We start from the raw sequence: 24,836 nt of genomic DNA on the forward strand, positions 1-24,836 counted from the left end.
CAGTGTTTAGTCCTCCGGCCAGTACCTTGGTCAATAACTTGGCATCCACATTGACGAGGGAAATTGGTCGATACGAGGAACACTGTTCGGGGGGCTTACTGGATTTAAAAATGACCACAATAACTGCCTCAGCCATTGTCGGGGGCGGCGAGTTCCCCTCTATGGCTTTTTGGAGCATTAGTTTAAATGATGGGAGTATTTCTTCAGCATATGTTTAATAGAATTTGGCAGGGATACCATCTGGGTCTGGCATTTTGCTATTTTGTAAAGAGGCTACTGCCCGCTGAAGTTCCTCTAACAAGATTGGGCCGTCCAATGCTTCCCTATATGTGGATGTCAGGCAAGGGAGCTCCACCCCGTTGAGGTATGTTGTCAGCTCCTCATCCGAGCATCCCATCCGCGAGCTATAGAGCTCTTGATAAAATGATGCAAATCTGCCAATAATATTGGAGGGGTCGGTCAAAGCCGTCCCATCCGAGTCGCATATGGCTAAGATAGTCACCGGGGAGGAGCTTTCCCTCACCAGCCGTGCCAGCATACTGTACTACCCATTTTTTCTCTGTGCTCAAAGATTCTTTGGGACTGGTGTAGGAACTTAGTTTTAGTGGCCGATGTACATAATAGGAGAATATCTCTCAATGCTGCCTGGAAGTCTGAGTATACCTCAGGGGTCCCTGACATGGAATATTCCACCTCAAGCGCTGTCACCCTTTCCCCGACCCTCTGGGTTTCCTCCCTCAGATCCCTCCGGATCCTACTGATATGTGTTTGCAGGCTACCCCTAGTGAAGGCCTTAAATGCGTCCCAGGATGTGGTCAGAGTCACAGATTGGTCAAAGTCCAGTAGTGTATCCACTCGGATCTATATGGTTCAGAAATCCTTGAGTTGGACAGCCAAAACCTGGACAGTCTCCACAGACTCTCCCCCAGTGCATTGGACACGCATAGCTTCAAGGCGAGCGGAGCGTGATCAGATATGCCACAGGGGAGAATAGAGATGTCTTGAACCCTGGAGAGGACAGACACCCCCCCCCCGCATAGGCAAGGTCTATACATGAAAGGGTTTTGTGTGAGGCTGAATGACATGTGTAGGCCCACCGGGAAGGGTGACGCCACCTCCACACATCAGTCAAATTAGAGGCCTCGGCCCAAGAGAGCAGCTCCGAAGATAAGCCTGCTCTGGGTGAGAGTCTGTCTATCGCAGGATCCGGGACCAGGTTAAAGTCCCCCAGCACCACCACATTATCTGTGCCAAAGGCGGCAGTTTTAGAGATAACCTGATATTCTTGTATTCAAGTATTCTTGTGGAGGCCGGGGGGGGGGGGTATAGTCCCCCCCCCACCAACTCCAACCTGTCCACCATGGCATGTAGCACAACATACCGACCATCCGGGTCAAGTTCCAGCTCCAGCAATCTAAACGGTAGGGATTTATGTGCAAGGATACTCTCTCCTCTGGAGTAGTTGGTATATGTGGAGTGGTACTGATGTCCCACAGATGGTCGCCTAAGACTCAAAAGTTTGCCCCCCGTCAGGTGAGTCTTCTGCAGTATACAAATTTGGGATGGTATGTTTTAAGAAACTTAAATACCAGTGACCTTTTAACAGACGAGTTCAAACCCCTGGTGTTTCATGAAATTATGGTACAATCAGCCATATATGCCTGGTGTTACATTTTCAATCTGCAGACCATCGTTCAAGGATAGATGTAGGGTCTAGACCATTAAAAAGGTCAAGACGTGGCATCTCACATACCTAGTATCAGACATGAGTACATCGCTTGTGCAAAAACAGTAAGAAAACAGGTTACAACAAAACATTCCCAACCAACCCCCCCACCCCCCCCACCCCGCCAGCCCCCACCCCAACCTAGGGGAGGCTTAGGATCCCAACTCGGAACCAAGGCAAACACGCCTGTAATGGGGAAACGTGTGCGGAACGGCATCCACAGTTCAGCAGTCAGATGATGAACATCTAGTCTCTTGCTGGAGATCGGATCAAAAAAAGCGGATGCAGTCTCCCGGTAGCTGGTGGTACAAACTTGAACTTCAATGTTGCAGAAGCAGTCATATTTTCCAGCCATGGCCAAAAGAGAGGGAAAGGAGGGGGGAGGATAAAAATTCGCTATTGTAACACTGATCCTCCTCCTGGCCAATCAGGAAGCGGGTTTTGAGACCCGTTACTCGATTGGCTGAAAACACAGGCAATCCTATCTGACGCCTAGGAGGAGGGGAGGAGCCGCACGCTGGAAGCCGCCGTGATAGAGGAGAGGACACAGAGCCGCTGCCCGTCACCTGCTACCCGCCTAGATGGGGTAAGTGCCGGACTGACCGGCAGACAGTGGGGGGAAGAGGGAGGAGGGGAGGTGCTGCCGGCCGCTCGGGGGGGATTGTATGTTTGTCCCCCACCCCCCCCAAAAAAAAAAACACCAGCCGCCACTGCTCCTTACACAGGAGAGCTGAAGTTGCTAAATCATTTGATTGGACTGAAGTGGATTAAAAAAAAAAAGGTAAATTCAAGGCTGGCAGTAGAACACAGCCGCTGCTGTGCGATAGGATGATAGCAATGTTGATTGCAGCAATTTTTTTATTTAAAATAAAAACTTTATTGAAATGTCACACAGTGACATTTTATTAAGTTCTCCCAGCCACAGCGGGGTGCGAGGCAGTGGATTGCGATTCACTGTTGTGTGCTGATTAATAGTACTGTATGCCATACTTTATTTTAGCACAGACCGCCGCGTTGCGGTGGTGTGAACTGGCTAGGTAGGAAGGAAGGCAATTTGCTTTGTCTTGCTTTGGGACTGCACTAAAATAGCAGCCAAATGCAGTCTTACCGCACCTGGTGTGAATAAGTCCTTATACAGGGTTTGCAGGATAGGTAGGACCCGGAGGAGGGAATGTTCTTAAGAATAGTCAGAGTTAGCCTTTACCACCACTTTAGAGGCCCATCCATACCAGATGCAGTTGGATGCGTCTTTGAACACATTCCCACTGCATAGGCTAATGAGCATAGTTCACATTATTTCATTACATTGTACAAATACAGGCTGCATATGAATGCATATAAACTCTTGTAAAGCCACTGTAGCAAAACAAGTTTGACTCCTTTGATGACCTGTCCTTCCCCATGCCAAAAAAGTGCACTGCAGATGAATGCAAATGCATGCCAAACGCATGTAAACGCACATGTGGGAATGCATTAAAAAAGCAGTTTCTGGTGTGAATGGGCCCTAGACGTTGGATTTAAACATCACATGGCAGTTTGTGAAAATTAAAAACTTCATAAGGACAACGCCAACTATAAGGGTACTTGCACATAAGACTGATGTATAAACATCATATTCCTGAATCCTGGCAGAAAATTCCTGCATAAAACACAAGGATGGGCTGTATAATAAATTTGCGTACTCGCGTGTTTTTGTGCATATGCGTACACGCATGTAAAAATACTTCTAGCTTTCCTTGGGCTGTGACGTATATGCGCAGATTTTCAAGTTGTGGTATTAGGGAGATTATACTCATGTGGTACAGTAGGTGCTTTTCCAATGAGCTGCACCAGTCCAAACTGTATTTTAGGGCATGGAAGTCCACTTTTATTAAACAGAATGGAAAGTTCACATATACATTGGTTGACCATGAAGAGGTTTCCACCATCAACATGAAAAGTTAACTGAAAATGCTGAGCCACCTGGCTCCCTTGTTAACAGCACCGCTGCTCTTCTTACTAGTCCCTCTGACTATGTTGTCCATCCTTTAGTTGCGGTACCCTGCTGGACAGCCCAATCCTGGGCTCAGGATAGAGGTTCTCCTGACACTCAGATAGGAGCCCACCTGACTCCTGGAATGAGACCTCCTATCTCCTGGCTGCCTGCTAGGGCTCCTCTGACTCCTGGGTGAGACCTCTTGTCTCTTGACCTCTGGCTGGGGTTCCTCTGACTTCTGGGTAAAACCTTCTGTCTCTTGACCTCTGGCTGGGGCTCCTCTGACTCGTGGGTGAGACCTCCAGTTTCTTGGCTCCTGGCTGGGGCTCCTCTGACCCCTGGGTGAGACCTCCCGTTTCCTGGCTGGGGCTCCTCTGACCTAGGGTTGCCACCTGTCCAGGATCCACCCATGCAGTCCGGGTTTTAAATCATTTATCTGGGTTTCAGTCAGCCTTATTCAGACCGGGCTGTGGTTCCCCAAGTAACCGAGATAGCCAAACACTCAGTTGCCATCTGGAAGCTGCGGGTGGCTCTCTGAGGGCAGGTTCGGCACTACTGGGGGGCGGGGCAATTATGTCAGCAAGCGCAGTTTGGCCACACCCACTGTTTGCCACAGCACGTATAGTCACTACTCTTATTGGGGCACCCAAAGGTGTTCCAGGTCTTTTATAATCCTATAGTGTATACTATAGGGAAAAAAATGGCCCTGTGCCACTAAAGTGTTTGGGTTTGGCTTGAAGAAAAGGTGGCTCCAAACTGGGAACTCTGAGCTATCATCAGGCTTGAGTATAAATCGACCCTGAACACCTGTGTACTCTGCAGGCACCCAGTAAAATCCAGACACTAGAGTTGCCACCTCATCCCTTTAACCACTTCAGCCCCGGAAGATTTTACCCCCTTAATGACCAGAGCATTTTTTGCGATACGGCACTGCGTCGCTTTAACTGACAATTGCGCGGTCACGCGACACTGTGTCCGAACAAAATTGACGTCCTTTTTTCCCCACAAGTTGAGATTTCTTTTGGTGGTATTTCATCACCTCTGCGATTTTTATTTTTTGCACTATAAACAAAAAAAATACAGACAATTTTGAAAAAAAAAAGCAGTATTTTTTTACTTTTTGCTATAAAAAATATCCTCTGAAAAATAGCCACTGATTACTGTATAAATGTCACTGTCAGGGAAGGGGTTAAACACTAGGGGGCGATCAAGGACTTAAGTGTTTTTCCTCAGCGTGTTCTAACTGTAGGGGGGATGGGCTACCACTGACATGACAGAGATCACTGCTCCCAATGACAGGGAACTGAAGATCTCTGTCATGTCACTAGGCAGAACAGGGAAATGCCTTGTTTACATTTGCATTTACTCATTCTCCCTCTCCTCGCGGAGATCGTGAGCCGCCGGCAGACATCAAATCCGCGGGATCCATGGGCACGCTCCCACGGCGCGCTGCAGCTCACGGTGGCGCTCGCCCGCCTGCTATCCTGCTTTTGCGGACTCACGTACAGGTACGACAGTTTGTGCAGGAGTGCCATTCTGCCGACGTATATTGGCATGAGCCAGTCGGCAAGCGGTTAAACCCGAACACACATGAATTACACAGGTTCTGAGGCTAATTTAATGCAGATAAGGTACAAAGTGAGTTTAATCACCACCTTAATCAGCCACAGAACCTGTGTAATTAATATGTGTTCATTTTTAAAGGGATGAGGTGGCAACTCTACATCTCACCCAAGACACTTTGGAACCTTCAAGCTCAGGGCCCCGATCTGGGACTACAGAATCCAGGGAAAACCACAAACATAGCTATCTCCACTCAATATCGATAGTCTGGAACTTCTCATTAACCATTAATGTGAATCCTGTGTAATATTCTCCTACATTTTCACAGTGGCAGGGCCTCGCACTGTCACAACGCATACGCATGGGCTGCATTTAGATCAATAAAAAAAAACAAAAAACACCCCAATGCCTAAAAACATGTCATTTTTAGGCATCAATGTGCAAGAGGCCTAGGAAATTAATTGAATTATTTAATATAGATAGATGATGTATCCAGTTACTCGCTGTGTGATTTTTCACCACTGTTTGTACTATTTGTACTCTGACTAAAGGACTGGTACATTACAAGCTTTTCCTAGAAAATCACTTCAGAGCCAAGTGCTCAGCCTTCCTACACAATAGCTTACAACAAGAGTCACATGATGTTAATTTGATTGTATAACTGTTCAAAATAGCCCTCTATGAACCATCCCTCAAAGAAAAAGTTTAGGCTTTAAAGTTACTTTAGTTCTCTGTGTTGTCAGGCAGTTGAGCAATTGAAGGTTGTTGCCGCACAACATCTGTGTGACAGCGCTCACTTTTCCATAACACACTTGTACGGCTACTTATATAAAACCATCCCTGGTGTCGTCACACTCCCTTGTCCTAATGTGATTCTTTCAGCGGAAATCCTTTATGGTGGAATTACTGGCAGTTTGCTGGAGTGGCTGGTTTGTCAGAGAGCCAACTATAACAAAGGGACTGAAAACCAGAGGCGAATGAGATGCTGAAGTCAAATAGTAGGAATATAAACTGAGGACTGGGTGGAAAAATGTTGTACACTGCACAAAGAGTGCACATAATATGAAATAAAATGTTCCTGGTATTAAAGGGTCACTACATCTCAGAATTACTGCAAATAACTGCACCCTCATTTTGACATTCCTTATTGAACAACTAATGAATATATATCTTGTATACATGTTTATACATATGTTTGCCTGTGCATGTCATTTATTACTATTCTTTGTTTGTTTCTAAATATAGAGGTAAAACTGCTCTACACACCCCTGAAGAAAAAGGTTTCTGAAACGCGTCGGGTGTGGTCCATATGTTCTGCCGTGGTGGTTGGATCATGGTGGCTCCTGGACCCCTCTAGAGCTTTGTTTCTATTTTTTGCCATGTATATGCATTTAATATGTCTATATCCACTTATTGATTTTTATTATTTATTCTTATTCAAATAAACTTTGTATATTTCTTTTTATATATCTTTTGTGTAATATTAATTGGACCATTAAAGTCCCGTAAGGGGTAGTTCCTTCTCCACTTTCCAGACTTTGTTGGGATGTAGGCCCAAACTTTTTGGTCAAATACACCGCCCTTTCCTTTTTGTACCTCCTCCCAGCGCTAAGCGTCCTATAGGATCGCCAGACGTTTTGGCCAATCGGGAAACAGGTTTCATTCCTGCTTCCTGATTGGCTAGGAGGAGGATCAGTGTTGCAACAGCATATTTTAATTCGCTGTTGCAACACACGTGGGTGGGCTCTAGACGCAATGCTCTGTGTCCTGAGTCCACCCTATTTTGAAGCCTATAGCTTTAATCAGTGCTTCAAAAAAAAAAACCCTGGCCACTCTAATTCATATGCACGGTAACCCGAAAGGGGCCGGAAACATGAATGGGGGTGGCCGCGGCGGCAGTGGATAGATTCATGCTATGCATGAATCTATCCATTGCATATAGGGTATGGCGAGGATGGCGGGGCGGCGCCCTGTCCCCCCTAATGGACAGGCCGCCCCTGGTATTGACCCCCAACAGTCACTATGCCCACAGGAAGCTGGCAATGGTGGATCTGCTTGCTTACTAACTGGAGACTCTCCATGCTTCCTAGGCCGTGGCGCCTGCTCGCACCCCCTGGAGATGCCAGGTCCCTGCTCTCAGCTGTAGGCCATGGTCCTAAGAGAAATATCTCCTCCCAAGCTGGGCTATTTATGTCCTCACCCAGCATCCCTCTCTCTCCCAGCCGGCTGCAGCATCACTGCCTCCCATGCAAATCCTGGCTCTCCTGATCACATACCCCACAATCCCCTGCTTTCAGCTGTGGTCTCTCTCTCTCTCTCTGCATTCAGTAAATGATGACACAATGCCCAGGCTGAACACTAGAGGGAAACAAGCTTACTGCAGCGTTACAGAATGTCCCACGATGACACAGGCAAGTTAGCAAGGACCTGGCTACATAAATAAAATCTGACAAGCGTTCTAATCCCTCTGCACTCTGTCCAAAGCTAAAAAAAAAAAAGTTTTGTCTTTAGGTACACTTTAAGTGGACCTCATATATTAGAGAGAGACAACATACAGTATTAATGTATAGCCAAACACCCCGAATCAACAGGTGTCCTAGTGGAAAGATTTCCCCTTTATTCCTGTTCTGGTATCAACTGTAAACTTTTATCTTTGCCATCACTTTCAGTCCTAGGAAAAAATTAGTGGACAGGCCGGAGAAGGGGGAATCTCCCTAGAGAGGTAATTAGCCATAATACTGCCCATATACAGTGATATGTGCTGAATATTCACTGGTGATAAAATATTGAAACTAATTTCGAGATAAAATCACACTTTGTAAGTTAAGATATAGCTAAAGGCAATACTTTTTTTTTTTTTTTCAGATTTTATTGTTAGGTTGAATTAGACTTCTCTTTTTCTTTTTTTTTTAAGCAAACCTGTCCAAACCAGATGTACAACATCAGTTATAATTAAAATAAATGTATGGACGGCCATATTGTAACGCCCAATAATCATGAAATCTACAAAACTTAAACTGTTAAGAGTAGCATCAACACTCTAGGTTCGATTAATCATTGCCACCATGAAAGTAGGGATAACAAAGCTTTCTTTAATACCATTAAAGTGAAAAGGTGAAACTAGAGAGTATAAAGGAGAAAGAAAGTACAGTGAAGGAAAGGAGAAGAAAAAAAAAAAAAAAGGGTGAGGGGGGGGGGGGCAGTGAATTAGACTTTTCAATCTTCCTGACCAACACTGTCACCGGGAATGAATGACACAATGCACCAGGACAGCAAGGTGAAAATGGACCCTAAAATACGACCCAAACTCAAAAAGGGAAAATTTAGAAATGGTTATTGTGAAGGAGACCGCAGGTCTCTCCTATATCATTATAAGCGAATATGGGATATCACCGCTGGAAAATTAGGGATCCCCAAACATAATGACTTTACCCCCCTTTGGCATAAGTTACTCTCGGAATTCCAGCAGATCCCAGATATGGAGATCTGGAGCACAAACGGTATATACTACTTATACCACATACTGTCAAATGGCGAACCTAAAACTTTTGATGACCTCCAAAATACATTTATGCTTTCCGATTTCATGTTTTTTAGATTCCTACAGATATGACATGCCATACACTCTCAGTTCCCTCAGTCCCTCCTGCAGCCCACCCCTAATGCCATTACGGCAGTGGTTAAAGGCACAGACCCACAAAAATGAATCTCCGACTTTTATAGCATGCTTATTACCCCTTCATCTACGAAACTAGCATATGATATTAAACCGAGCTGGGAAAGGGAGGTGGGAGCATTAGAGGACGAAGAATGGAGTGAAGCACTCGATTCCTGCAAGGCCGTCTCCCCTAAACTTTCTGACAGACTATCCCAGTTATACATTCTACACTGAGCATATCTCACTCCTTTAAGAATTGCTCGATTTTGGCAGGGACACCCTACCACATGCATGATGTGTAATCGTGAGGCAGGCATGTTTTTCCACTTGATTTGGGCATGCCCACTACTCCAAGGGCTCTGGAAGCAGATTGTGGATTTCCTGCATGATACCATGGGCTCCCCCCTGACCCTAGATCCCAAACAATGCTTGTTGGGATAGTCCCTGATTCTGATATGGATACATTCACAAAGACATTCCTGCAGGAAACTTTGTTCTCGGCCAGGAAAACTATTGCCAGACAATGGATGAGACCATTATCCTCTAGCTTTAATGACTGGAAAGCAGATATGAATAACACACTACCCTAACAAAAAATTCATATATGTTAACAGGATGCCCAGACAAGTACAATACAATTTGGGACAGATGGCTGCAGGCCACAGAAACCTGCACAGAATCAGCCTTAAGACCATAGATGAATGCAACCTGGTAACGACCCAACTCAAAGTAGATATGTAGATGTTCATGAAACTATAGGATTTGTTGTCTCTATCTTTTTGCTAGACGGTTTTTCCCCCTTTTGAAATGTGTTGACTGTAAGCCAAGATACCAGTCTGTGTTTATAAGATATCCAAATCTTTAAAGCATAATTGTTGTATTGCCTTATAACATGCAAAATCATGTTTAATATGTACAGTATCTCACAAAAGTGAGTACACCCCTCACATTTTTTGTAAATATTTTATTCTATCTTTTCATGTGACAACACTGAAGAAATGACACTTAGCTACAATGTAAAGTAGTGAGTGTACAGCTTGTATAACAGTGTAAATTTACTGTCCCCTAAAAATAACTCAACACACAACCATTAATGTCTAAACCGATGGCAACAAAAGTGAGTACACCCCTAAGTGAAAATGTCCAAATTGGGCCCAAATTGTCAATATTTTGTGTGGCCACCATTATTTTCCAGCCCTGTCTTAACTTTCTTGGGCATGCAGTTCACCAGAGCTTCACAGGTTGCCACTGGAGTCCTCTTCCACTCCTCCATGACGACATCACGGAGCTGGTGGATATTAGAGACTTTGTGCTCTTCCACCTTCCATTTGAGGATGCCCCACAGATGCTCAATAGGGTTTAGGTCTGGAGACATGCTTGGCCAGTCCATCTTTACTCTCAGCTTCTTTAGCAAGGCAGTGGTCATCTTGGAGGTGTGTTTGGGGTCCTTATCATGTTAGAATACTGCCCTGCAGCCCAGTCTCTGAAGGGAGGGGATCATGCTCTGCTTCAGTATGTCACAGTACATGTTGGCATTTATGGTTCCCTCAATGAACTGTAGCTCCCCAGTGCCGGCAGCACTCATGCAGCCCCAGACCATGACACTCCCACCACCATGCTTGACTGTAGGCAAGACACACTTGTCTTTGTACTGGTTTCCGCCACACACACTTGGAACCATCTGAACTAAATTAGTTTATCTTGGTCTCATCAGACCACAGGACAGTAATCCATGTCCTTAGTCTGCTTGTCTTCATCAAACTGTTTGCGGGCTTTCTTGTGCATCATCTTTAGAAGAGGCTTCCTTCTGGGATGACAGCCATGTAGACCAATTTGATGCAGTGTGAGGCTTATGGTCTGAGCACTGACAGGCTGACCCCCCCCCACCCCTTCAACCTCAGTAGCAATGCTGGCAGCACTCATATGTCTATTTCCCAAATACAACCTCTGGATATGATGCTGAACATGTGCACTCAACTTCTTTGGTCGACCATGGCGAGGCCTGTTCTGAGTGGAACCTGTCCTGTTAAACCGCTGTATGGTCTTGGCCACCGTGCTGCAGCTCAGTTTCAGGGTCTTGGTAATCTTATAGCCTAGGCCAGTGATGGCGAACCTTGGCACCCCAGATGTTTTGAAACTACATTTCCCATGATGCTCAACTACACTGCAGAGTGCATGAGCATCATGGGAAATGTAGTTCCAAAACATCTGGGGTACCAAGGTTCACCATCACTGGCCTAGGCCATCTTTATGTAGAGCAACAATTCTTTTTTTCAGATCCCCAGAGAGTTCTTTGCCATGAGGTGCCATGTTAAACTTCCAGTGACCAGTATTAGAAAGTGAGCGCGATAACACCAAATTTAACACACCTGCTCCCCATTCACACCTAAGACTTTGTAACACTAACTAGTGACATGACACCGGGGAGGGAAAATGGCTAATTGGGCCTAATTTGGACATTTTCACTAAGGGGTGTACTCACTTTTGTTGCCAGCGGTTTAGACATTAATGGCTGTGTGTTGAGTTATTTTGAGGGGACAACAAATTTACACTGTTATACAAGCTGTACACTCACTACTTTACATTGTAGCAAAGTGTCATTTCTTCAGTGTTGTCACATGAAAAGATAGAATAAAATATTTACAAAAATGTGATGGGTGTACTCACTTTTGTGAGATACTGTACATTGTTCAAAAAAAACCGTTTGAAACAAACAAAAAAAAATGGTTATTGTGCCTAAGCAGGACTCTAAAAAATGTACTCTTTGTCTGGAATTTCTCCCAAAAAATAGAATTGTACTTTCTGGTGTGTGAGGGTGCCTAGGCACTCCTGTCCTTATAGCCTCATAATTTTATTTCTGCTGCGTGAGATTTAAATCTTCAAGGAACACAAAAATGACCCTTACAGTGTGTCCCCCTCTGGAATGCAGGGCCACTAGTAAGGCAGTAGAGTCAGCGCTCCTGTACTGGGCCTGGGCCCCATCAGATTAAGAGGGGGGCCCGGGCACCTGCTAAGCAGGAGGTCCGGCTGTACTGTCTTTTTCGCAGACACCAAGTCTTTTCTGCCTCCCCTTCCAGTGCTGCCAACTTCTCCTCTAATTTTTCCCTGCGGCTGCACTGCAGGGGGATTGGTTCTAGCACATGCACCCCTTTCATCTGCTGTCCAGGCCCCTCTGTGTGACCATTTCCCCCGCAGCGTGGCTGGCTTCCCTCCTCTCCTCTCCAGGGGGATGTTTCAGGATTGATATGTAATTTACTGGCCTCTTCCAGTCCTGAATGAACACAGTGAGCAATCGGTACCAATCCCTCCTGTGTCCATTCATCACTGAAACATAGTAAACTGTGTTTACTATGCTATAGTTTGTGAATGAGCAGGAAGCCTCAGAGTGATTCCAATTCATTCATCTGTGCAGCTGAAGCTACAGAGAAAGGGACTGATAAATCTATGTCCTCAGTCATTTTCGGCCGGCGGAAGGGTACCCTGTCAGTTAGGCTGTATGGGGCCCCGTGATTTCTAACAGCAGCCCTGTTGGAATGCACGGGTTAAAGTGTCTCTAAATCTTCCAAGTAGGACACTTTTTTTGGTGACAAAGAGGACTAAGAGGAGAGTCTTGCACATGTTAAAATTGTGTATTTAGCCAATTACAACCCAAACAAAATCTGGAATTCAAGTTCATTAAGTTCATTCTGTTCAGTCTCAATTCTGTTAATCTAAGAGGACTTGGACATAAGAGGTTTCGCCTTCATATGGTTCACCACAAAACTATGCTTTGGCTACACAGTACGAGATCTCTGTTATAGAAGAATCCCAGGCATGCTTACCATGATACCACATATAATTATTGTGCCTCCAAACACCCCCTCTTACATTGTTCACCATGCCACCAGTCTTTGTTTATTATCATTGCGACTCATACTATTCAGCTGAGCTGAGATGGAGCTTACATTAATCTTTGCTATATTACAAGATTCTTGACACTTTCCTGAATTCTGTGTGCTGACAAAGAGAGTAAGGATCTGCATTAGAACTATAATGACTGAACACAAGCAATTTTCCTGACAGGGCAAATGCTAGTCCAGGGCTTTTTTTCAGGTGGAACTTGGTGGAACTCGGTTCCACCACCTCTGGCTCAGACCCTTTGGTGCCTGCTCACCACAATCACTTGTAAACACAGAAGTCTGGTTTCTGTGTTTACAAGTGACAGCTCTGCACACTGTGTGTAAACCCCCCTCTGTACTCTGTATGTAATGCAATCCTGGTATTTATTGCCCCTTTAAGACCCTCCTACTGTTCGTGAAATTTGACTGACCACACCCACTATTTGATGTGATTTGGAGGGTGTGTGTAGGGGAGGGGTTTCGGGGGGTCCTGGTTGAGTTCCAGCACCTATTGTTTGCTAGTACAAAATAAAAATGACCAAATGGAGAATGGTCTCTCTGATACCCAAAAGGCCTTGCCTAAGGCGGAGCGAGTTTCTTCAAATTCATGGGAATCCTTCCTGCTGAGCCATTGTGCTCTCCCGATGTGGGGGAAGCCGTCCCTGCTGGGAGAACACAGTAATTTTTGCTAGCGGCTCTTTTGCTAACAGTAAATCCTGCAGGCTGGTTGTACCCAATTTGATTAATCGATCAACTTGGGTATATTCAGCCTGCCCATGCATGGTTCGAATGTTGGCTGGTTATTGCTGAACTGGCCGAGATTCGAAGCGTCTCTGGACGGCTTAAGCCACTGGCCACTAGAATACTAACTACTCAGTCCTGCCAGCGTTGGGGACCTTTAAAGTAGAATTCCAGGATAAACCCAACTAATCTTAAAAATTCTCCTTTCCCTCTCCTAACACCTATGCTGACTATGCTTAATGAAGATGTATATACTTACCTATTTTCAAGCCACTCTGGTCTGGTCAGCTCCCATGTGTCAGCAGGCTGCAGAGAAGAGGAGGCAGTGCCAACAATAGCAGGGCTAAAGGAGCCTATGGGTGACATCACCCCCCAGGCATGCCAGTCTTTGTTGAGTGCTCTTTCCTCTCCCTTGCAGCTGACACAGGGGAGATCACGTGACCAGACTGGGGCGGCCTTAAGCATAGGTAAGTATATAGACCTCTGTGGATATTGAATAGCCTGCACCCCTCAAGAACTCAATAACGGCACATTGGTTCTACTTGGAAACCAGTGGTGGCTGGGGAAGTTTTTGGGTGGGGGGGCGCCAGACCCCACCCTTCCTTTTTGACCCCTCCCACTTCTCATAAACCACATCCCTTATAGAATCCACTCACTCTGTCCCCTGTATTACGGCTGGGTATGGATGGGATGGCTGGGTATGGCTGAGTACAGCTGGGTACGGATGGGATGGCTGGGTACGGCTGAGTACGGCTGGGTATGGCTGGGTACGGATGGGATGGCTGGGTACAATTGGGATGGCTGGGTACAGTTGAGTACGGCTGGGTATTATTGGATATGGCTGAGTATGGCTGAGTATGGATGGGGGTGGATAGGATGGCTGAGCATGAATGGATGGATGAGTATGGATGGATGGATGAACATGGATGAGTATTGCTGATTAGGGATGGATGGCTGAGCATGGATGAGTATTGCTGAGTATGGATGGCTGGCTGAGTATGGATGGATGGATGAGTATTGCTGAGTATGGATGGCTGGCTGAGTATGGATGGATGGATGAGTTTTGCTGAGTATGGATGGCTGGCTAAGCATGGATGGATGGATGAGTATTGCTGAGTATGGATGTCTGGCTGAGTATGAATGGATGGATGAGTATTGCTGAGGATGGATGGATGAGTATTGCTGAATATGGATGGCTGGCTGAGTATGGATGGAAGGATGAGTATTGCTGAGTATGGATGGCTGAGCATGGATGGCTGGCTGAGCATGGATGTATGGCTGGCTGAGTATGGATGGTTGGCTGAGTATGGATGGGTGGATGGCTGGGCATGGATGGATGGATGGCAGGCTGAGTATGGATGGCTGGCTGAGCATGGATGGATGGCTGGCTGAGTATGGATGGTTGGCTGAGTATGGATGGCTGAGCATGGATGGCTGGCTCAGTATGGATGGTTGGCTGAGTATGGATGGATGGCTGGCTGGGCATGGATGGCTGGCTGAACATGGATGGATGGATGGCTGGCTGAGTATGGATGGCTGGCTGAGCATGGATGGATGGATGGATGGATGGATGAATGGCTGAGTATGGATGGTTGGCTGAGTATGGATGGATGGATGGCTGGGCATGGATAACTGGCTGAACATGGATGGATGGATGGCTGGCTGAGTATGGATGGCTGGCTGAGCATGGATGGATGGATGGATGGATGGCTGGCTGAGTATGGATGGTTGGCTGAGTATGGATGGCTGGCCAGGCTGAGTATGGATGGATGGATGGCTGGCCAGGCTGAGTATGGATGGATGGATGGCTGAGTATGGATGGCTGAGTATGGATGGATGGCTGGCTCAACAAGATTAAACCTGCTCTAATGATATCTGCAGGATTATTACCCAAACCAAACCTCCAGCTAACCAGACAAGCGGAGTGTACTGTTCAGCCCTAGTACATTAGCTTCTGATGTTCAGTAACCACGTAACATGCAGAGACTCTAGAGAAGCATGCAGGCAGGGTACAAAACTTTCTCACATCTTCTCACATCTGATCTAGTCTGCCAGACTGCCACCATGGAAATACGATTATTACATGTCCCCCTTCCAGTCAGCGCAGGTATGCTGCCTGCATGAAGTGCTTTCTGTGCGACTCAGCTCTGTCATTACTTACCCTTCCAGATCCGCTTGGGCCATGCGAAGAATGGAGCTGCCAAAGTCAGTTCCGATTTCTATCCTCATCCACGAAACCCGGAAGTAACCTCGTCTACACTAGTACACTTAAACAATAAGGCGGAAGCTGCTTGGCTCTTTGGTTTGCACCGCAAAGCAGCTAAAAATACTGCAAATGAAGCGCCACATCTGCAATCTCGTGATTACATTGACGTGGCACTTCCTATAGTGCACTGTGTCCGGCGCTCGAACACAGTGCACTTAGTTAAAGGAAATTTAAAAAAAAATTTTTTTCTTAAAGGGCCTTTTTTTTGTGACTACAGGAGGGGGGGGGGTGGCGCCCCCTATGGACGGGCCGCCACTGTTGGAAACCATTGTTTACCTGCCAGAAAAAAAGAAGAAGAGTTCCTAAAGAGGAGAGTTACTCTACCAACATGTGAAATTTGAACAAGCTATGTAAGTTAATAAAAAATGTTATGCCCACTTTTGCATTACTTTTAGTACAGCCCTCGTATTAGAGTTTATTTCTCTACCCCTAGACCTAACAAGGTTTTTTTGTTCAGCTTTAACTACTTTAATACCGTGCTACAGCAGATATATGGCTACAAACGCGGCTTTCCAGTTCTGGAAGGACGTCCTAGGATGCCCTCCCGAGAACGTTCTGCATCAGGATGTGTCTGTGGTCCCTTGGACACAGTGGATCACAGATCAGGGTACAGGGCCAATCACAGTGGCCCTTTACCATGTGATCAGCTGTGTCCAATCACAGCTGGTCACATGTAAACAGACTTGCCGGTTATCAGCTCTCCTTTCCTCACAGAGACAGCGTGCCGATCTATCAGGGCAAAGTGAGTACACTGTTTACACTGATAATCGGGGCACTGATCATCAGTGCCCCAATTATCAGTGCACCTTTTCAGTGCCCATAAGTGCAGCTTATAAGGGCCCCCTATCAGTGCCCATCAGTGACGCCTATTAGCGCCCACCACTGCCAACTATCAGTGCCCATCAGTGCCAACTCATCAGTGCAGCCTTGTCAATGCCCCCTCATCAGTGCCCATTAGTGCAGCTTATCGGTGCCTATCAGTGAGACCTCAACAGTCCTTAGTGCCCATCAGTGCTGCCTCATCAGTGCCCATCAGTGCATCCTCAGTGCCCATCAGTGCGGTCTCATCAGTGCAGCCATATCAGTGCAGCCATGTCAGTTTACAACAGTGCAGCCACATCAGTGCACATCCGTGAAGAAGAAAAATTACTAGATTACTTATTTACAAATTTGTACAACAAAAACTAAGAAACTTTTTTTTTTTCCACATTTTTGGTCTTTTTTTTTCATTTATTTAGCAAAAAATCAAAACCCCAGCGGTGAATAAATATCACCAAAAGAAAGCTCTATCTGTCTCAAAAAAATGATAAAAATGTCATATGGGTACAGTGTTGCATGACCGCGCAATTGTCATTCAAAGTGCGACATCGCTGAAAGTTGAAAATTGGTCTGGGCAGGAAGGAGTGAAAGTGCCGGTATTGAAGTGGTTAACGTATAAATATACATTGCCAACCAGTGGCAGTGCGTCCATAAGGGAGCACAGGCACCGCCCCCTCACTCCTGCCACCCCCTCTATCACCAATAGATAGATTCATGCAATGCATGAATCTAACTATGGCCGCCACTGCCACCGCCTATTCAGGCACCGGGCGCCTGAATTACAGCGGCGGGGTATTTTTTTTAAGCCCCTGATTAGAGCAATAGGCTCTAATAGGCATCAAAAAAGGTAAACAGCGAGTGCCATGCTTGGCGCTCGGTGTTAGAAAAGCAAATGAATATTCGCTTTCCTAACACTGAACCGCCTCTCCTCCAATCAGGTGCTTGGGTCTGTTACCTGTCACCTGATTGGCTGAAACAACAGGCACCGCTATTGGACACCTATTAGGAGGAGAGGACAGGAGATGAGGACGGCAGGAGACGCACGATGGACCCTGCTCATCGCCGTCACCTGCTGCCCCACCAGGGTAAGTGCCGGGCAGAGCGGGCGAGCGGGCAGGGGTCACACTGGGGGCATTCAAGGGCACACTGGCAGCATATGATGGGCACAGTGGCAGCATTTGATTGCACAGTGGCTGCAATTGATGGGCACAGTGGCTGCAATTGATGGGCACAGTGGCAGCATTTGATTGCACAGTGGCTGCAATTGATGGGCACAGTGGCAGCGTTTGTTGGCACAGTGGCTGCAATTGATGATTTTTTTTTCAAAAAATGTTTGTGCCCCTCCAAAAAATTTAGAGCACCAGCCACCACTTGTGCCAACTTATTCACTACAATATAATATATGTTTGACGTCAACTCTTTGGATGTCTTCAATCTCCTCTGCGGTCCATACCGAGTGCGATTCCAAGAAAAAACTTTCCGCTTATTGTTCTCCTCTCTCTGGTTGTCACGTTAGAACTTGCAGCAGACAAGAGCCGAGCTCGGGAGCTGGGAGTCGGAGATTTACCTGTTTGATGTATATATGGCAATGTTTTCTTTATTTTCTCTTTGAGTTTGGTTATTTCATAGCAGAATTCCTCTCTATGTCTTGTCTTCTTCTACAGATGTGAATTGCATTGTGGCTTTGACTTTTATCAGTGCGGTCTTTGTGCAGCGCTCGCTCTTCCTCGTCTGTTTATGCATCGCTGTGTGTTCTTGTCTGTCTTGCGGTGAAGACTATTGTTACTGATGAATAGAACAGTGTGCTTTACTGGGAGAAAAATATGTAGAAGATATATAATGTAGATGTTACATCCAGTCTTTAAAATCTCATAAAAGCTTTAACCCATTAATGTCAATTCATAAGTTGTTTTCAATTTTCAAATCAGCAGCTTTCATGTAGGAATGTACCGATATATCGGCTGCCGAATATTATCGGGTTATCTGCATTTTGCTGATAAAAAAAAAAAAAAAAGGTGCTGATAATGGCATGCTGTGTCCTATTGCCTTCAATGCGTACATTGCATCCCATTGACTTCAATGCAATAATGCCCCCTAGTGACTTCAATGAAAAAACACATCCCTATGACTTTAATACAAATTCGCATCCCATTGACTTCAATGTAAAAATTTCTCCTAGTGACTTCAATGCAAAAACACCTCCCATTGACCTTAATGCAAAAACACCTCCTAGTGACTTCAATGCAAAAATGCCCCCTAGTGACTTCAATGCAAAAACACATCCCATTGACTTTAATACAAAATCGCATCCCATTGACTTCAATGCAAAACGCCCTCTAGTGACTTCAATGCAAAGTTGCGTCCCGATGACTTCCACGCAAATTCGCATCCCATTGACTTCAATGTAAAAATGGCTCCTAGTGACTTCAATGCAAAAACACCTCCCATTAACTTTAATGCAAAAACACCTCCTAGTGACTTCAATGCAAAAACACCTCCTAGTGACTTCAATGAAAAAACACATCCCATTGATCTTTAATACAAAATCGCATCCCATTGACTTCAATGCAAAAATGCCCCCTAGTGACTTCAATGCAAAATTGCATTCCGATGACTTCAATGCAAATTCGCATCCCATTGACATCAATGTAAAAATGCCTCCTAGTGACATCAATGCAAAAACACCTCCCATTGATTTTAATGCAAAAACACCTCCCATTGACTTCAATGCAAAAACGCCCCCTAGTGACCTCAATGCAAAATTGCGTCCCATTGACTTCAATGTAAAAACGCCACCTAGTGACTTGAGTGAAAAAACACATCCCATTGACTTTAATACAAAATAACATCCCATTGACTTCAATGCAAATATGCCCCCTAGTGACTTCAATGCAAATTCGCATCCCATTGACTTCAATGTAAAAATGCCTCCTAGTGACTTCAATGCAAAAACACCTCCCATTGACTTCAATGCAAAAATGCCCCCTAGTAACTTCAATGCAAAAACACATCCCATTGACTTTAATACAAAATCGCATCCCATTGACTTCAATGCAAAAACGCCCTCTAGTGACTTCAATGCAAAATTGCGTCCCAATGACTTCAGTGCAAATTCGTATCCCATTGACTTCAATGTAAAAATGCCTCCTAGTGACTTCCATGCAAAAACACCTCCCATTGACTTTAATGCAAAATCGCATCCCATTGACTTTAATGCAAAAACACCTCCCATTGACTTTAATGCAAAATCGCATCCCATTGACTTCAATGCAAAATCGTGTCCTATTGACTTAATTTCAAAAATGCCCCCTAGTGACTTAAAGTAAGTTCACCTTTACAGAAAAATCTGTAAGGTAAACTTGTATGTTTAAATTACAATTTTTTTTTTTATTGCATTTTAGTGTAAATATGAGATTTGAGGTCTTTTTGACCCCAGATCTCATATTTAAGAGGTCCTGTCATTCTTTTTTTTTTTTTTCTTACAAGGGATGTTTACCATAGGAATAAAAGTGACACGATTTTTTTAAAAAAAAGAACAGTGTAAAAATAAAAAATAAAAGGTAAAATAAGAAATTTTTTTAAAAAAATGTTAAACTCGCCCCGTCCCAACGAGCTCGGGTGCAGAAGCGAACGCATACACGAGTAGCGCCCGCATATGAAAACGGTGTTCAAGCCACACATGTGAGATATCACCGCAATCGGTAGAGCGAGCGCAATAATTCTAGTCCTAGACCTCCTCTGTAACTCAAAACATGCAACCTGTAGAATCTTTTAAATGTCGCCTATGGAGACTTTTAAGGGTAAAAGTTTGTCGCCATTCCACGAGTGGACGCAATTTTGAAGCGTGACATGTTGGGTATCAATTTACTCGGCGTAACATTATATTTCACAATATAAAACAAATTTTGGCTAACTCTACTGATGTCTTAGTTCTTAATTCAAAAAAGTGTATTTTTTCCAAAAAAAGTGCACTTGTAAGACCGCTGCGCAAATACGATGTGAAAGAAAGTATTGCAATGACCGCCATTTTATTCTCTAGGGTGTTAGAAAAAAATGTACAATGTTTGGGGGTTATAATTTTCTAGCAAAAAAAAATGTTTTTAACTTGTAAAAAACAAATCTCAGAAAGAGGCTCGGTCCTTAAGTGGTTAAAATGGTGATCATATAAATGCCAGAGTTCAGATTTAACACAAGGAGTTCTTTCGCTGAAACTTCCTTTTCCTAAGAAAATGACATCAGGCTGGGAATGTGATAGCGCTGTGCTATTTATATCACAGGGAACAACAAGGGGCCATCCGGGGTGTCCCAAGTAACCTTAAGAAGACGCCTCCTCTGCCTTCATCTGTTGTGGGAAGTGCAGAGCGGCTGTATGTAGGACGAGGCTGGGAACGCATTTCTCCGCTCAGGTAAGTGTGACATCATATACTGACGCAGGAAACACACTACACCAACGCCAGAGAACAGGACAATCAAATTCCTATGGACTGGGGAGGCATGAGGATTCTAAAGGGATACCACTGATCAGCAAGGATAAGTACTAGGGGGACAATAGGTGGTGAATCCTTCCCTATCTCATCCCTACTCTCTTCCCTATCTCATCCCTATCTCATCCCTGCTCTCTTCCCTATCTCATCCCTACTCTCATCCCTATCTCATCCCTACTCTCATTCCTATCTCATCCCTATCTCATCCCTACTCTCTTTCCTATCTCTTCCCTACTCTCATCCCTACTCTCTTCCCTATCTCATCCCTACTCTCATCCCTACTCTCTTCCCTATCTCATCCCTATCTCATCCCTACTCTCTTCCCTATCTCATCCCTGCTCTCTTCCCTATCTCATCCCTACTCTCTTCCCTATCTCATTCCCTACTCTCATCCCTATCTCATCCCTACTCTCATTCCTATCTCATCCCTATCTCATCCCTATCTCATCCCTACTCTCTTCCCTATCTCATCCCTATCTCATCCCTACTCTCTTCCCTATCTCATCCCTACTCTCATCCCTACTCTCTTCCCTAGCTCATACCTATCTCATCCCTACTCTCTTCCCTATCTCTTCCCTATCTCATCCCTACTCTCTTCCCTATCTCATCCCTATCTCACCCCTACTCTCTTCTCTAGCTCATCCCTATCTCATCCCTACTCTCTTCCCTTAGGGCTTATTCACACCATAACGCATGCTTAATGTGCACTACAGTGCAGTACATTTTTTTGCATGTGTTGCATTGTGTTTCTTTATTTAACTAAAAGCTTTATTTAAATAAAATCTTTCTTTTTTCCCCCCTATAATCATTATTAATATTATTATTCCTATTACTATATTCTATTAACCACTTCAGCCCCGGAAAGATTAACCCCCTTCCTGACCAGGCCATTTTTTGCAATATGGCACTGCGTTGCTTTAACTGACAATTGCGCGGTTTTCCCCACAAATAGAGCTTTCTTTTGGTGGTATTTGATCACCTCTGCAGGGTTTTTTTTTGCGCTATAAACAAAACAAAAGAGCGACAATTTTGAAAAAAAACACCACAATATTTTTTACTTTTTGCTATTATCAATATCCAAAAAAAAAAAATGGAAAAAAAACAATGTATTCATCAGTTTAGGCCAATATGTATTCTTCTACATCTCTTCGGTAAAAAAGATCCCAATAAGTGTATCTTGATTGGTTTGCGCAAAAGTTATCACGTCTACAAAATAGGGGATAGATTTATGGCATTATTATTATTATTTTATTTATTTTTACTAGTAATGGTGGTGATCTGCGATTTTTGGCAGGACTGTGCCATTGCGGCGGACACATGGGACACTTTTGGCGCTTTTTTGGGACCAGTGACATTTATACAGCGATTAGTGCTATAAAAATGCACTGATTACTGTATAAATTTCACTGGCAGGGAAGGGGTTAACACTAGGGGGCGATCAAGGGGTTAACTGTTCCCTAGGGAGGTGTTTTCTAACTGTGGGGGCAGGGGACGTACTGGGAGTACAGAGAGATCGCTGTTCCTGATCACCAGGAACAGACAACCTCACTCTACTCCCCTATCAGAACGGGGATCTGCTTTGTTTACACTGGCAGATCCCCGTTCTGCCTCTCTGTGGAGCGATCGCGGGTGGCTGGCGGATATCGAGTTCGCCTGATTGGCTCCCCCCCGCTAGCGAACGGGTCCACAGATTGCCGTGTATGTGCCCAACGTGAAATGACGGCGATTTGGGCAGGAGAGCCAACCTGCCGCAGTACAACCGCGGCGGCTGGTCGGGAACCAGTTAACATGTGCTTCGCAAATCATATAGCGCTATGCTATATATATATATATATATATATATATATATATATATATATATATGTGTATATATATATATATATCTGTGTATATATATATATATCTGTGTATATATATATATATATATATATATATATTTTTTTTTTTTTTTAATCAGCAATTGATATAATTCCTCCATCAACATCCACATGCATAGTTCCCAACTGTCCCTGATTTGGAGCAATGTCCCTCTGTCCCTCTTTCCCCCTCATTTTTCCCTCATTTTGGTCTGATGCACTTTTTATCTTTCAAAAAGTGTTTCAAAGTGCTAAGCCTCTCATCTGATTTCTAAATTGCTGCATTTGTACACTTTAAAAGCCAATATAAATGAATTGTAGTGGTAAAAAAACAAGCCCTTCTAGATTTAATTAACATTTTTTTTGGTTAATTCTCCTTTAAGGGGGTGTGGCAGGGGGCGTGTCCTATGCCTATATACGTTTGTTAGTAGGTGTCCCTCATTCCCATCTCAAAATGTTGGGAGGTATGGACATGCGAGGTGGATGGAGGAATCCTCTTTGCTGTGCCATGGTATTCTGACAGCAGGAACTCCAGAATAATTGATCAGCGATCAGCTGATCAATGTAAAATTTTAACCACTTACGGGCCGCCCCCTGTCATTATACGTCAGTAGTACTTTGAAGAGGAATATAGTTGTTATGTCAGCAGCTCGCTACCATAACCCTGGTATCCTCTTCTTTGGTGGGTGGTCCGTTTTCAGGTAAAAGTGGTCTCTGCGGCGGATTCGCCACAAGATTACTGTTGTCTTATTTTTAATTAAAAAAAGTGTATTTTTTCCCAAAAAAAGTGCGCTTGTAAGACCGCTGCGCAAATACGGTGTGACAGAAAGTATTGCAATGACCGACATATATATCATTTTTGGTGGTACTAATTAATTTTCTAGCAAAAAAAAATGGTTGTTGGTGTCAGACGGGCTGGTCTTTCATAAACTGTTCATCTATTGGGATTTTCACCCACAACCATCTCTCAGGTTTGCAGAGAATGGTCTGAAAAAGAGAAAATATCCAGTGAGCGGCAGTTGTGTGGAGGAAAATACCTTGTTGATGTCAGAGGCCAGAGGAGAACGGGCAGACATTCACATCAGTCCCTGCCTTCAAGGAGCTTACAATCTAAGGTCCCTATCTCACTTTCATACAGTGGCAGCTGGTGTTTTTTTTTTTCTGGTTGCCGGGCAGGCATTGCTCTTACAGGCGGCGGGCAGAGGCTTCTATCGCGTCTCCTCTCCTCTGCATCGCGGCGGCTTCCGCCGTACGTCTCCTCCTCTCCTCCCTCCTCCTATGTGTCCAAAAGCATCCTATGCATTAAGGTGGAAAAACACCTGTCAGTGACCGGTCTCCCAGCCCCCCCATTTTACTTACCTGAGCCCTCAAACTCGACACGCTTTCTCCCTGCCCGGGGTTCTCGGCTCTTGATTGGATAGATTGATAGCAGCGCAGCCATTGGCTCCTGCTGCTGTCAATCAAATCCAGTGACACAGGGGTGGGGCCGAGTCATACGGCAGCTATGGATGCCGAATGTTGGACTCAGGAGCGCGCCCGCAAGGTAACCCCCCCTAGGGGGTTATCTGATGTGGGGAGGAGCCAAGAGAGCCGCCGAGGGACCCCAGAAGACGAGGTTCGGGGCCACTCTGTGCAAAACGAGCTGCACAGTGGAGGTAAGTATGACATGTTTGTTATTTACAAAAAAAAAGAACCTTTGGTGTCACTTTAAGTCGCATCAAAGTCTGACCAAAGTAGTGCAGGGACGACTTTGAAGTCGCACAGATATGAACGGTACTCATTGGAAATCATGGGGTACGACTTGTCATGTGACTTTGCAGTCCCAAGTCGCAGGACAAGTCGCACAAGTGTGAAAGGGGCCTAAATCCCA

General features: G+C 44.9%; 1 protein-coding gene across 4 annotated transcripts in view; it reads left to right on the top strand.

The window, feature by feature from the left end:
- Positions 1–20,843: 20,843 nt before the first annotated feature.
- Positions 20,844–24,836, top strand: part of C1QTNF8 (C1q and TNF related 8) — a 76,604-nt gene continuing 72,611 nt past the window's right edge. For 3 of the 4 annotated variants that reach the window (XM_073636416.1, XM_073636417.1, XM_073636418.1), the window contains exon 1: positions 20,848–21,032. The gene's annotated coding sequence lies outside the window, so the exon portion shown is untranslated. Of the gene's footprint in view, positions 21,033–24,836 lie in introns of all 4 variants that reach the window. The other variant, XM_073636419.1, reaches the window with a different exon arrangement.

Source organism: Aquarana catesbeiana, linkage group LG06 (assembly GCF_042186555.1).
Source record: "Aquarana catesbeiana isolate 2022-GZ linkage group LG06, ASM4218655v1, whole genome shotgun sequence".
Lineage (NCBI taxonomy): Eukaryota > Metazoa > Chordata > Amphibia > Anura > Ranidae > Aquarana > Aquarana catesbeiana.